The 13,800-nt window shown below is 32.2% G+C and overlaps 2 long non-coding RNA genes across 2 annotated transcripts; both read right to left on the reverse strand.

Annotated features, from left to right (window-relative positions):
• Positions 1-5,139: 5,139 nt before the first annotated feature.
• On the reverse strand, positions 5,140-6,021 carry LOC148197761 (uncharacterized). Its single transcript, XR_015779964.1, has 2 exons — positions 5,745-6,021; positions 5,140-5,515 (listed from the first exon to the last, which is right to left on the reverse strand). It is a non-coding gene; the product is annotated as an uncharacterized LOC148197761 (long non-coding RNA).
• A 6,065-nt stretch (positions 6,022-12,086) lies between these two features.
• LOC148197762 (uncharacterized) lies at positions 12,087-12,974 on the reverse strand. The gene is made up of 2 exons (XR_015786718.1): positions 12,691-12,974; positions 12,087-12,396 (listed from the first exon to the last, which is right to left on the reverse strand). It is a non-coding gene; the product is annotated as an uncharacterized LOC148197762 (long non-coding RNA).
• Between the last annotated feature and the right edge of the window lie 826 nt (positions 12,975-13,800).

Consider the following 13,800-nt stretch of genomic DNA (forward strand, 5'->3'; position numbering starts at 1 on the left):
TACTACCTCGGTTACTCACACACGCGAGGTAATATCAGCATACAACATCGGTTAAAAGCATCAACGGTGTAGAACGTGTGGCTAATAGACATCGGTTCACTGCTAAACCGATCCCTAGGTCTGGCAAGTAAAAGCTGGAGCAGGCATAGTAGCAGTTGGACAGGCGTAGCAGCAGTTGGAGCAGGTGGTTTAGGCATCGATTCCCCTATAGACCGATGCAATAAGACATGGTTTAGGCACCGGTTTCCTAACAAACCGAGGTAGTAGGGAGTTGTCAGACTTTTCAGGTCTTTTCAGGTGAGCAGCAAAGGTGTATAGGCTTCGGTCTCATCCTAACCGAGGCAATAGGAAGGGGTTTAGGCATCGGTTTCGTGGCGAACCAAGGTAGTAGGTATTTGTCAGACTTCTCAGGGCCTTTTCAGACTTCTCAGACTGAGCAGTAGGGGTGTATAGGCCTCAGTTTTGTCTTAACCGAAGCAATATGGCTGTTCCACAACGGGTTGGATGGTGATCGAGGTAAATAACCTTGTACGCTTCGATTTTTGTATAACCGAAGCGTATATGGAGCGTTAAAATCTACATTTTTTACTAGTGTACGTAAGGAATGTAAAAAAAATACAAAATAATTAAAATATAAAAATTAAGTTTGTATTCTTTTCATGTCCTAATCCCATATTATAAATGAAAATCACCAAATCAGACGAAATATCATCATGCTCACGGAAGAGAAGGTAGTGCTCTAGTTTGTGTTGTAGATTGTCCTTCATTGTTAGGTCATCATTGATGGTAGCAAGTTGATTGTTGTTGGTCATTATAAAACAGAGGAATATTTTGGATGAGCGAAGTTGAAGAGCAAAATGCACATACAACCTGAATTCATGAGTAAAGTGCACATACAAGCACTACAAGAAAAATGGTTATTATCTACAGATATTTATATACAGATCTTGATCTGTATGTAACATGATATTACATACGAATTTTACATACGGATCTTGAAAAAATAGTTACAATTTTATATACGGATTTTACTTATCGATATATTCGTATATAAAATCCGTATATAATGATCACGCGTGATGATGAGAGAATTTTTTAAGGATAAAATCTGTATATAAATATTGTAATCCGTATGTAAATAAAAGCAAATATTATCTACCGATTTTATATACGGATCTAAAATTTATTTTTTAAAAAAAAATTAAAATTAGATTTCATTAATTCCAAGCTTGTCTTTTGGAACACTCACTCGAGCTATTTTCTCTCAAATCTCTCTTGAACCCTAACCTGAACTCTACAGTCTCCATGCATTAATTCTCTCAAGTCTTTCTCGAACCCTAACTTCAACTCTCCACTCTTAATGCATTGATTCTCTTAAATCTTTGTGGAACCCTAACTTCAACTCTCCATTCTCCACGCACTGAAACTCTCATCTCTTGCATTACTTTGCTTACTTCAAACTCAAGGTTGTTGTTAATGCTATTTCTAATAGCTTCATCCCGTTCATATTTTTCGTAGGATAAAAGGGCCGTTTAAATGAACCAAATGTTTGCTTCACATGGACTAACCCTAATTGATCTAGTTGCTCTATCAGGTATTTCAAGCAATTGGTGCTGTCAGAGGATTTCTAAGACCATATTCTCTTGTAAGTAGTGACAAATTTCAAGAATAAAGCTTTTGAAGATTACTTTATATTTAATTTATGCTTTTTCTGGTTGCTTTTGGATATTGTAATGAACCATCTGATAATTGGGTTGCTCTGTTTGCATCAATGCTTAATGGTCCTGTTAAGTTTTTTATTATTACCACTTATTAGTTATGATTGCATTAATGTTTGCATCTGATATTCTTTCATGACTAATTTCAGTTCATATCTTGTAATATACCTGTAATGAAATGAAATAAAAACCAGAGAATAAGATTTTTCATTGCTCCTGCATCTCTATCCAAGTTATACATGGTTGGATTAAATTACTATTAATTATTAATACTTATTAAATTACTGCTTTTATTTTCACAGCTTTTCTTTTGTTTTCGAAGTATTATATGTCGATTTTATATCACGATACTTTTATGTATTACTTGAAACGATGATTTGACTTTTATTTTAATGCATAATTTGTTAAATAGCATCATACAATGTTAGAAATTAAAAAATAGTATTTTTTAATTTTATAAAAAAGGGAAAAATAAAGAATCAAATTTTAATCATTTAAATTATGAACATATTTAATAAAGTTTTGTTGAATGTAACTTAATTAAAAAGTAGAGTAGTATTCTAGTATAAACCCGCATCAGCTTTTCAATAGACACACACTGTTGAAAGTCTATTGCAATGAGAATGATGTATAAACAACACGTAAATATTTGTAGATATTATGACTTAGTTTATGATAAGGAAAAGAAGGAATTTGGTTTAAAGAAATGAAGATGATGTTAGATAGAAAGGAAATGGGAGGAGATTCACGTTAACCTTCACCACACTGGAATAATTAACAAAGGTGTATTATACAGATTTTTGAAGTTTTATACGGATTTTGGCGGTAGATAATAACGATTTTTCTTGTAGTGAAGGTGAAATCATCATCAACTATTGAATTATAACTTGTTTACCAATCAAACTTGAATTAAACTAGCTTCCCGTACTTTATACTGAAACAATGAGAGCTCTATAAACATTGAACCCTTGCTTAGAGTTAAAGGAACTCTAGAAAAGCCTATAAAACACCAAACAGATATCAAAGAGAGTCCTTAAAACCTCTGATCAACAGGAAACTAAGAAAATACATTATAACTCACATGCGACAAAAGATCTTTAAGCATGATTTGTATTAAGAACGAAACGAGAAAAATTAGTCGAAACTTATTTGCTCTATTGAAGAAACTGATTAGTTTGAAACATAGACCTCGTTGTTGTGGTCATTTAGGTACCTCCTGATCGTCAAAGAGATTACTCAAAAATTAGAACTCTTAGAGAGAAGGTAGAGAACTCAAGAGAAGAGTTTTTAGAAAGATGGTTTGTGTTTTAGATAGTAAGACGCGATACAAACCTTTGTTTATATTACGAAACATTTATTATTAAAATAAGTTAGTCTAATTAAAATAAAACACACATCTACTTTATGTACTTAATTTCTCGGTTCTTAATAGTAGATTTTAGGCACATCATCATCATTTCATGAATTATAATTTGTTTGCCAATTAAACTTGAATTAAACTCGCTTCCCTTACCTTACACCGAAACAACGAAGCTTTGTAAACATTGAACCCTTGCTTAGAGCTCAAGGAACTTTAGAAACGCCTATAAAACACCGAACAAAGATCAGAGAGAGTCCTTAGGACCTCTGATCAACAGGAAACTAAGAAAATACATTATAACTCACAAGCGACAAAATATCTTTAAGCATGATATCAATTAAGAACGAAACAAGAAAAATGAGCCGAAACTTACTTGTTGATCGGATAAAAACATAGACCTCATTGTCGTGGTTGTTTAGGTACCTCTTAAACATCAAAAAGATTACTCAAAAGTTATAACTTTTAATGAGAAGGTAGAGAACTCAAGAGAAGAGTTTTTAGAGAAATGATTTGTATTTTAGACAGTGAGATGCGATATAAACTTTTGTTTATATTACGAAACATTTATTATTAAAATAAGTTAGCCTCATTAAAATAAAACATCCATCTACTTTATATACTTAAATTTCTCAGTTCTTACAATGGAATTATCGACGGATCATAGTTCGTCGATAATTCATCGGAAATCTTGCAGTACCAACAGATTTGGAATGTTACTGACGACATATATCTATCAGTAATTCCAAAAATTTTTGTAGTGAGATGACTTTGCAAAGTAGGCATTGAGTTTAGTCCATTGAAGAAGTTTCAAGTTAAACCATTTTAGTTTGGAGTAATGGTGACATTGATCCAAGCACCCACACAATAATCAGATGATCTTATTGTTGGTGATGAGTAAAACTGGGATTGATGGTGTATTAGTAGAATCAGCAAAAGCAAAAGGAAGAAATTGCAGTGGAATGTTGATGCCATCAAGAAAGTGTAGAAGATTGATATGTTCAATTGTAGCAAGAAACTTATGATGCCATATGAGAAAATTTTCATCATCGAATTTGGAAGTGATTGGTGTGGTGAAAGTATAAGGTGCAAGGGTGAAGGATGGAGAGGAAAAAAGTTGATGGGTGGAAGGGGTTTGAGAGTTTTTAGAAGTCATGACAACCAAGTTCTGATACCATGTTAAGAAAATGAATTTTAAGCTTAACTCAATCCTACAAAATTGACTTGTAAGGTAAGGTTTGTACTCATTTATATATTATGAAATCATCTTATCTATGGTCGATGTGTGACTCCCAACATACATTCCTCAAATCGAGATATATACATCTCATTTGTAAAATTAAACATTAATTGATAGTTTGATTACAACTGGAATAATAAAACTAACAAATATCAAATTTTCTTTGGATATGTTCTAACTTATAACTCTAATGTAATATGAAAATAAAATTTGTATATTACATAGACAATTTATATAAAAGAGAGAATAAATATTGTTTAATATAAAAGATAGAAAGAGAGAAAGTCTTGATGCAAAGGACAAGGAAAGCGTACGAACCAAATATTTTGAATAATACTAATTAGAACAAAAAACGTTTAATTATGTTTATCAATTCTAAATTGAAATGAAGAATTACTTGTATTAGATAATTGTTAGATGCTTCCATTTCAACAGTGAAAAAGTTTATAAACCGTGCGTGTTTTGAATATTCAAAGATAAATAAAGTTCATATTTCCGGAAATAATACAATGGTTTTCGGACTATGTTTTCGGGTTGTAAAGCACGTCGTTTTGATCCTGTCTTGAAATAACCGAAAACTCAACTCTATCTCATCTCTGTATTCTCTGTTCTCTTCTTATATTTGGGATATCCATCGAAGACATTTTTTTTTCTACCTTTCATCTTTGCTTAATAAGAAGTGACTCTATTTTTTCTCCTTAAGCAATCATAATGTTTAAGCTTTCATTTTGTAGTCGCACGCAAGAACCTTAATATATTTTTCTTTTCAAGTATGTAAAAGCATCTATCTTACTATTTTTACATCCTTCATAAAAGATGGCACATGGAACAACAAACTCAACAAGTTCTTATTTATTGGATTGGCCTAGAGGCCAAACATTTATTTCACAACAAACTCGGAAAACACTCATTATTGGGTGAAAGCACTGGAAATTCTAAAGCAATAGACAGAGATGGTAGCTCCATGGTTTAACACAGCAAGTGCTAATGGCATCAGCAGAAAGTAAAAGTATACTTAATTCATTCGGCTATTGCATCTTTTAGATATTGTTCAACAATGACGTGTATAGGTTGAGCATGATGGTGGTGGTGGAGATGTTGGTGGCGTTGGTGCTCTCGATGGAACGCACTTTCTATAACCCTTACCGGGAGAACACTTAACAGCATTCTTCTTAAGGGCTCCTGTCTGAACTGAACCTTCTGCATAAAAATGTACATACATCATTACATTAACTATAGTGGTCACCTCTCACGTAGAAATATCAAACAAAAGGAAAAAAAAAACATAAATTACTCTTTTATATTTATACTAAAATGTTCACCTAAAGAAGTTATAAGAATCAAGTTTCGTAAGTTTCAAATTTGATATTGATTTCTTTGGTGCATATGAGAATTGAGGAATTATAGAGAAGTTAGTGAGTATTATTACCCTTGAGTTGAAAAGCCATAGTTGAAGTGGGAAGGAAGAAAAGAGAAGCAAAGAGTAAAAAGGCAATGAGAATGGCTTTCATGGTTGCCAAGCGATTGATAATGCTTACTATATTTTACTCACTTTTCCCTTTGCATTGATACGAAGAGTGTTGTCATGTATTTATAGTCTCAATTCAGTGAAGTTTTGAGATACAGATATAAAATGTTTACTCATTGATGCCCAAACATCGACTTGCGAGAAGACTTGCAAGAAGACTTGATACAGTGTTGCAGTATGGTATATTTTTCTTTCAACATCGCAAATGTAGCACTAATATATTTTATAAATATTCATATAAATTTCTCTTTTCTAGTAGATAAAAAATCATTACTAGATCGAGATTATAGCTTGCAAGATTTTTAGAAATCGATTTTGTTTCTTTAAACTAATGCTAAAAGTAAAAAGCAGAAAAGAATATTTATTATATAAGAAATAATTCATTTATTTGACTTCTCTCTGAATAAAATATTTTTACTATTTCTTTTTACTATCAACTTAAGATTCACGTTAAGAATTTGGATGGAATACTTTCTTTTATAGAAAATATTGAAATCAGATAACTGGTTAGATGTTAATTCTACCCTCAACAGTTATTTTGGTTTAGATGACAGAGGGATTTATCAAATGTAAAAGTCAAGTTTACCCTTTGCTGATTCATAATCATAGATTGATGGAGGAAAAGTACAACTAAAGTTTTCTACATAGAATGGTCGTCAGTGGAAATTAGTTTATCATTGGAATAAATAAATAATTATTGGAAGAAAAAACAAATAATAACAAACGGAAAGTGGATACAGGCTCTAGGGTTCTTCCTGGAAGGCAAATATTTATTAATGGAAATAAATTCATTTTAGACAAAAATTTATATTAGTTTACTGATATTAAAATAATCATTAACTTGCTATTTTTCATAAAATTAAACAGTTTTATGAAAAATATTTATTTAACTTCCAAATATTAATATTGTTCAAATTGCGAAATTATTATAATTAATTTCATCCTAATTTGACAAAAAATACTCATTTATTAAAAATAATTAAAAAGTGTAAAATTATTTTTAATTTATTTTAATAAGTAAATCTTTGTATTAATTCTATATTAGTTAATTATTTTTAAAAAAAGTTAGAAAAACATGAAACTATTTTTTAATATTCTTATTAAATAAATATTTTTATTAACATCGGTTTATTGAACATTAATTAAAATAATATTAGAAATAAATAAGTTATTGATGAGTTGCTAACAAGTGACTACAAATTATAAGGACTATAAAGTGTAGTATTTGGATTTTTGAGATGTGACAAGTTATTAAAAATTAATAAAATTCAAAATTTAGTATAGCGTAGAATCGTACTTAAAAAAATTTTGTTCAATTACATTATTTCGAGTAATAAAATAACAAAGAAAATACTCTAATTATATTGTCTTAACTTGTAAAACAAAAATAGCTTTAAATGAATCTCAAGGTCATTCCTCATCCTCTCTCGAGTCACTCACATCTCTGAATCATTTGTAACATTATCTGCTTACGTATAACACATTATACGATCATCGTTGATAATTTCATTCACAAACATAAACATGTATAAGGTAAGCTAATGATAAAACAATCATAACAACAAGATACATACATACTGATTGTATCAACCATAATCAAACACACAACAAGATACATATCTTCTTATTATATCAACCATAATCAAACACACAACAAGATACATACCTTCTGATTATATCAATCACAATCAAACACCTCATACATAGTAGTAATAACAATAGGATTCCTAATCCTCTAACATAAACTAATTCAATCATACTGAATTACTCAATCCTTGATCTTCGATCCTTGAACTTTGACCATCAATACTTGATCTTTAACCCTTGATGTCATCGCTAACATCTCACACATAGACCATTGGTCTATCTACTCATTAGCACCCATGTTAACTACTTACTTTAACCATTATAGTAACACCATTATCAACATAACATAAGTTGAAGCATCTCAAGTACCATGATCATCATCATAAATAGTCATGAACAACACTATGAGCACTACCATACCATAATACCATAGTGGAAAGAGTTATTAAATGAAGGAATTTATTGTTGGGTTTCCACGTAACAACTCAAGTATATTGAGTAATTTGTAGTATAATAAGTGTCATATTCACAGGGATTTCGCAGAGAACACTATGTTTTAACTATCTTGATCATTTAATGTAAAGTAGCCCTGATTTTGGTGTGTAGAAAACTTATTTGGTTCGTCTTTCGAGGCAATAAAAAGGAAAGAATGTCTCACTCGTGTTGAGTATAGTGTCTGTTGTACGGAGAAGTAAGATAGGTCCAAAGCTATAGTGGAGGATGACTTGAACTACCCTGTTTTAGTGAACATGTGTCTTATTTTTGTGAACAAGTTTTGTACGGTAGAGTATGGGAGAATGACACATGTTTTGGAATTGCTTGGTTGGGGCACGTTTTTGGGGTGACCTATGCTTTGAGATGACCTTTTGGCGTGTCATGTTGTTAGTATTATTATAATGACTAGTGTTTATTATATTTGTTATATTATTAGATGGTTATTCTGGTAGCTCATCCTTATTGTTTGTGTGTGTTGTGATGATCGTATAACTAGTGTTGTTATATGCAAGTAAATGTTCTTACAGATGTTCCAGTTGATGAGTAGAGCGGCGAGGTGCTTAGGACTGCTTGGGGAAATTTTATGGTTTATGTATCTTTCAATTAATTTTGATTTAATAATTTTAAATTATTATTTAGAAGTTTTCAATATTGGAATAAGTTTTTGTTGATTTGAATTAAGGTTTTTATTACTTCAGTTTTCTCAATGGTATCATATTTCAAATTTCCACACTAAGAATGTTTAACACTTTACTAGTGGCATCCTAAAACGGGATGTTAAAACAACAAGTCCATCATCTTGGACGAAGTAGAGAACAAATCATCAACTTTAGTGAAAGAGGAACAAACTTGAGAGTTGTTAACCTGAGATTGAGGATTAAATTCTTAATTGAATTTGCGGCAGTAGTCATGTGCTAGATGTCCAATTTTATGATAGATTTGACATTTGGGACATGATGTAGAAGAAGATTGAAGTCTTTGCCAGTTTGTGCAATTGTTGGTGTTGTGAGAAGAATAGTGATATGGAACAACATGTCTGTTAGCAAAATCATGACGTCTTAGAAGTTTCGGTGATGCACAAATCAAGTCTCAAGTGCTCAAGTTACAAAGAGATCTTCATGAAGACTTGTTTATGTTTTAAAGCTTTTGTAATAAGTAGTTTTATGTATAGGACTTTTTTTTTGTTGATTTAGTGTATTATATGCTTTAAAACTGGTTTTGGAGTAAAAACGCTATGCAATAATCAATTAGCTACTTAACTAATCGATTATCACAAAGAGGTTTTTCAAAATGCTAAAAACTCTAGTTTGGCCTCCGAAATAGTCCATTATCCATAATCAATTATTACTTACCATTATCGATTATCACGACTAGCCATTGAAGTTTTTAACATGTTTTTGGCCATTGTGCATTCATTAACGCATTATCGACTACCATAAGTGGATAATCAATTATCATGCAAGAAAAAGTTGTCAACAAATATTTGGAGTTGTCCTTAAGTGAGGTCTTTATAAAGATGTTTTAGAGTCTCATTCTAAAACACGAAAACACATGTTACTAAAACTGTGAAAAGTGTGACCTACGGTTTGTGTCACTTTTGTGCTTTGGCTTTGAGAACTTAGTGTTGGTGTAAAGGTGAGAACTTTCACTTGGAGTGTGATTGAGTGTTGCTTTTGTTGTTGAGTAAAGTTTGTCATCTTTGTGAAGATTCAAAACAAGTGATCATCCTTCGTGAAACATTTGGAGGAAGTGTTCATCTCTTGTGACCTTCAAGGAAAGTGAGTTTCATCTCTTGTAATGATAAAAGAAGTGTTTTCTAAACCCTTAAACTTGTTTTTTTGTGTGATTATAATAGTTTATTGATTTTGAGATAGTAAAACATTAATCTCTATTTGGGATTAGCAACTGGAAGTAGAATCACTTTTATATACCTAACCCATATTATTTATGTTATTACTCATTTACAAAAGTTTGGATCTTTCCGTAAATGACGATTAACATTTGGCCATGAATAAATGAAATAATAATTTAATAAATTTTGTTACTTGAAATATCTTATAAGATAATCAATTATTTTGACAACAGTTTTAACACAAAATATCTTTTAGAATAGTTAAATATCTTGAGATTCGCTATGAAGATCTTGGACTCCAAATACTCGGACTCCAAATATTGGGAACCGCACAAGCCAACAAAGATAGGAGCTTTACATAATTAATGCTATTAAACATTTATACTACACAATATATATATTTATGCATTTTTGCTTCACTAGTAAAAAAACAAGATTTTAACTCGCGCATTTGGCATCGGTTAAGTTGTAACCGAAGCAAAAAATAGCGCGGTGGCATTTTTGTAGTTATCACAAATGAATATGCCTCGGTTCAAAAAGAATTGATGCCTAAAACTGGTGCGGTGGCATTGTTGTAATTATCGCGCAAGGTATATGCCTCGGTTCAAAAAGAACCGATGCCTAAAACTGGTGCGGTGGCATTTTTGTAATTATCGCGCAAGGTATATGCCTCGGTTCAAAAAGAACCGATGCCTAAAACTGGTGCGGTGGCATTTTTGTAATTATCGCGCAAAGGTATATGCCTCGGTTCAAAAGGAACCGATGCCTAAAACTGGCGCGGTGACATTTTGTAATTATTTTTTATTTTTTTGAGAGCGTTTAGGCCTCGGTTCTTTATAGAACCGAGGCCGTAGACCCTTATTGCCTCGGTTAAAAAAATAACCGAGGTAATAACATGTGTTTAGGGTTAAATTTCGCAAACAGAGATAGAAGTTGCGCCGCTCTTCTCTTTTCTCCCTTTTTCTTTTGTTTCCCTTCCTTCCTCTTCTCTGCTCTGATGGAGGCGCGGCGAAGGATATCCAATGGCATGATTGAGGCGCAGCGAAGACGCAGTGGGGGCGCAAGGGCGGTCATTCTCGTTCTTCTTCTCTTTGTTCTGATTTGCAGGGAAGGAGGAAACTTCCTTCCGTCTCCTTTTTCTAATTTTGTTTGGGTTGTTTTATGTTTAATTGATGCTTTGCAAGAGTGGTGGAGTTTGATTCTCTGCAGGTGGTGGTGGGAGCACGTCATTCTCGTTCCGATTCGTCTAGGGTTCCGATTTCAATTTTTGGATTTTTGATTGGAGTTTCTGCTTGAGTTTTCTATTGGATTTTTGATTGGAGTTTCAATTTTTGGATTTTTGATTGGAGTTTTTGAGTGGCGGCAGAGCTGAGACCTCCAGGAACAGAGGAAGAGAAGCTGGTGGAGAATCATTCTTGTTTCACTGAAAATGTGGAATTGCGTTGTTGTGTTGGTAGCTCTGAAAGTGGGAAATCATGCTGGTGGCAGTGGAAGATGGGTGATGGCAGTGGAAGATGGGTGATGCATAAGAACAAACATCAACAACATCCTGAAGCTTAAAAAAAAAAAACAAGTTACTACCTCGGTTACGTAAAAACCGAGGCATAAATCCTATTCTTTTTAACTCAGTTCACGACCGAGGCATAAAACCTACCCCTTTTTACCTCGTTGGTATATGCCTCGGTTGTAGAACCGGTGCCTAAAAGCAAAAGTAACCGGTGCAGTATCCTCTTAGTGTACTAGTGCTTCCTCTGCAGAATATATATTTAAGAGTCCATCAATTTCTTCTCCTCGCCCTCCAATTTTGAACAAGAAACTAGGTAAATTCGATTTACTCTAGTACGATCCAAATATTTTGAATAATAGTAATTAGAACACAAAACGACTAATTATGCTTATCAATTCTAAATTGAATGAACAATTACTTTTATTAGATAATACAATGGTTTTCGGACTATTTTTTCCGTTTGTAAAACAGGTGTTTTTGGTCCTGTCTTGAGATAACCAAAAACACAACTATATCATCTCTGTATTATCTGTTTTCTTTTCTTTGGGATATCAAAGACAGTTCTTTTTCTTTCTTTCTTCTTCACATCTTTGCTTTACTTATAACGGAATAAAAAATGCCTCTATTTTTATCTTTAACCAATTATAATATTTAAGTTATCATTATCTAGTCGCATCGCAGGGGCCTTAATATAGTTTTCTTTTCTAGCATGTAAAAGCATCTATCGTTTCAAATAAGAGCGAAGACTATTTTTACATACTTCATTAAAGATGGCACATATAGCAACAAACTCAGCAAAAACGAAAAGGAAACGCAACCATGTTCTTATTTATTGGATTGGCCTAGAGGCCAAACCCTTATATATTAAACAGCACATTTAAGCCAAATAAGGAAAAACATAGAGATGGTAGCACCATGGTTTAACACAGGAAGTGTTAAATGGTACCAGGAACGAGTAAAACTATCTAATTCATTCAGATATCAGCAATTGCGTACAAATGGTGAGCATGGTGGTGTCGGTGATGGAAGACAATTTCTATAAGGCTGACCGGGAGGACACTTAATAGCAGGATTATTAGGGTCATTAGGGTTTCCTGTCTGAAACGTTCCTTCTGCATAAGAGTGAATACAGATAATTACATTAGTTATAATGGTCTCCTCTCACATCAAAACAATTGTCTCAATTTGCTTGTTTTAACTATACCAAAACATGCTTTTCATCTGATAAAAAAGTTTAAGAAAATCAAATAAAAAGGAAAAAAATAAATTACCTTTATATATTTGTACTCAGAAGTTTACCCAAATAAGTTATAAAAAGCATGTTTGGTGAGTTTCAAGTGTGATGCTAGTAAATTTTGTGCATATGAGAATTAAGGAAGTACAGAGAAGTTAGAAGGTATTATTACCCTTGAGTTGTCGAGCCATAGTTGAAGTGGGAAAGAAGAAAAGAGAAGCAAAGAGTAAGAAAGCAATGAGAATGGCCTTCATGGTTGCCAAGCGATTGATAATGCTTACTATATTTTACTCACTTTTCCCTTTGCATTGATACGAAGAGTGTTGTCATGTATTTATAGTCTCAATTCAGTGAAGTTTTGAGATACAGATATAAAATGTTTACTCATTGATGCCCAAACATCGACTTGCGAGAAGACTTGCAAGAAGACTTGATACAGTGTTGCAGTATGGTATATTTTTCTTTCAACATCGCAAATGTAGCACTAATATATTTTATAAATATTCATATAAATTTCTCTTTTCTAGTAGATAAAAAATCATTACTAGATCGAGATTATAGCTTGCAAGATTTTTAGAAATCGATTTTGTTTCTTTAAACTAATGCTAAAAGTAAAAAGCAGAAAAGAATATTTATTATATAAGAAATAATTCATTTATTTGACTTCTCTCTGAATAAAATATTTTTACTATTTCTTTTTACTATCAACTTAAGATTCACGTTAAGAATTTGGATGGAATACTTTCTTTTATAGAAAATATTGAAATCAGATAACTGGTTAGATGTTAATTCTACCCTCAACAGTTATTTTGGTTTAGATGACAGAGGGATTTATCAAATGTAAAAGTCAAGTTTACCCTTTGCTGATTCATAATCATAGATTGATGGAGGAAAAGTACAACTAAAGTTTTCTACATAGAATGGTCGTCAGTGGAAATTAGTTTATCATTGGAATAAATAAATAATTATTGGAAGAAAAAACAAATAATAACAAACGGAAAGTGGGATACAGGCTCTAGGGTACTCCCTGGAAGGCAAATATTTATTAATGGAAATAAATTCATTTGAGACAAAAATTTATATTAGTTTACTGATATTAAAATAATGGTTTAAACCCTTCGTTGGTCCTCAAATTTGTATGAAAATCTCAGTTGGGTCCTCAAGTTTTTTTCTGTCTCAATTGGGTCATATTTTTTGTAAAAGTGATCACATTTTGCCATAACCGTTAAGTGTTGTGAAACGGCGTTAAAATGGTGTGAGCTGGAGCACAGAGAATGTGGTG

This window comes from Vigna umbellata, chromosome 5, assembly GCF_029865625.1.
Source record: "Vigna umbellata cultivar VRB3 chromosome 5, Vumbellata_1.0, whole genome shotgun sequence".
Classification (NCBI taxonomy): Eukaryota; Viridiplantae; Streptophyta; class Magnoliopsida; order Fabales; family Fabaceae; genus Vigna; species Vigna umbellata.